This window comes from Aphanomyces astaci (genome assembly GCF_000520075.1).
Source record: "Aphanomyces astaci strain APO3 unplaced genomic scaffold supercont1.20, whole genome shotgun sequence".
Taxonomy (NCBI): domain Eukaryota; phylum Oomycota; class Saprolegniomycetes; order Saprolegniales; family Verrucalvaceae; genus Aphanomyces; species Aphanomyces astaci.
In genome coordinates this window covers 732,892-734,894 of record NW_009798283.1, presented here as the reverse complement: position 1 = coordinate 734,894, position 2,003 = coordinate 732,892, and positions in this window count along the sequence as shown.

Below are 2,003 nucleotides of genomic sequence, written 5' to 3'. Positions count from 1 at the left end.
TCTCAGAAATATATAACAAATCTATTTCTTTCATGGTACCGTGTAGTTTAGGTCCTTTTAGACAGGTGATATTTCACAACCAGTCGACATTCGAGATCATATTAATCCTTACAGGTATAGCGTATTTAGAGTTTAAATATAGCACTCGACCTATACAAACACGTACTACGTAGTACGTTCAAAATGAGCAATTTTATTCATCTTGCGTATCAATATCGTCCGACAGGTGGATTGTATCATCCACAGCACAACCAGCAATGAGCTGCGACAACATTTCCTTATCTACTTCGTCTGACTCAACACCACCAACATCAACTACTGGTTGTATCAATCTACACTTTCCAAAGCCATTGAGGATGATCGACTGGGGCAAATCGTTCCACACTTGCGTGATCCATTGCACGATGGTAGTCCGTGATGGCGCCACCAACTTGAATGTAGTTTGTTGGCTCTTATTCGTTCTCACTTGACGTCGAATCATTTCGATCCAGTACTTCCGTAGCCTCGACTTCATTGGTCGTATCCACGCAACATCAGCAGGCTGACATATCCAGGTAAAGCGCGGTGGCACCTTCTCCAGCACAACGTTGAGTTCTTCAGCGCATGCAACGACCTCGTCCGTAAAATGAGCGGAAAAGTCGTCCCACAGGAGCATGACCTTCTTCGTCGCGCGATCCGGCCGCTCCGCAAAGTGGTACTTGAGGAACGCCACTGAAATTGACGAATTCCACCATGCCGCGGGGTTGCCGTACAGTCGACACTGAAACCGATCCTGCAGCGGCTCAACTTGCTTCCACACGGTCTTTCCAAAGCCTTGTCGCACCTTCAGATTATCTTGCACAACAGCCTTGATCTTCGAGGCGGTGGTCTTGAGCACGAGAAACAGTGGGTACTTTTTGCCAGTAGAGTCAGCTAGAAGCATGGCTGTGGCTCGGTATTTGGTCTTCCCACCACACTTGATCCAAACCGTGTTCTCGCCGCGGGCATTAATGGTCTTGGCCGGCAAGTACTCGTAGTTGACCCCAGTTTGGTCTGCATTATACACAACGTCAATGCCTTCGCGCTCCATGATCGATTCAACCCGCGCTGAAAACGCTTCTAGCGCTGCCTCGCCATCGCCTTGGGTATCGTGGCCTGTTCTTGTTGGAGCGCGCAGGGCGAGACCAAAGCGCTTCTTAAAACCCTTCATCCAATGCCAGCTTGCTTGGAACATGTCTTCGTCGAGGCCGAGGTCGATGGCCATCTCAAGCGCCATCAGTTGGAGCATCTGTGGTGTCACCGGCACACCGTCCTTGCGCATGTTTGCTACCCAACGAGCGAGCTGTTCTTCGGCCTCCCTTGACAACGTGGTGGCCATTCCAATGTCGCGAGCACACTTGTGTTGGGCGGTCCGAGGGTTGGCGGCCTTGTCGCGGATCAGTTCACGCTGCTGCAACCACTTGTACACCTTCTTCCTGGCCGACTCGCGGGCAGTGCCGTGGAGGCGGCTGAAGTGGACATCGAGCGTTCTCGCCATGCCATCGCTGTCGACGCAATCGATCACCACTTGCTTCTTCTTGTAGGCGACGTGAACGTTCTTGAACTTCTTGATGCGCTTCTTGGACCCAAAGGTCAGTGCTGGTCTGCCTCTGGGCGTCCGTCTTGGCGGTACATCCTCCAGTTCCTCCATTGCAAACGAAAATGAACACTGTCCAACCACCGCGCGAGTCATACTTGTGTTCCCGCGCTTTTTGACGTCCAACGACGTCCAAAAACCTCTATAAATTGATATTTAGTATTATATTGGAGAGGGTATATGGATCACTAGAGTGTATTTTCCCGCAAAGTGGAATTTCTGAAAAGTAATATTTGACTAGTGACGAATATATTTACTTTTGCAGGAGTCGCAATGGACTTATCCGTCGAAAAGGTCCTAAACTACACGGTAGTCATTGTCGGCAAGTGGGAAGCACATAGGGTCTCGTAGCCCCGGTTTCAATAGGGAGATTTCGGAGATGAGTATT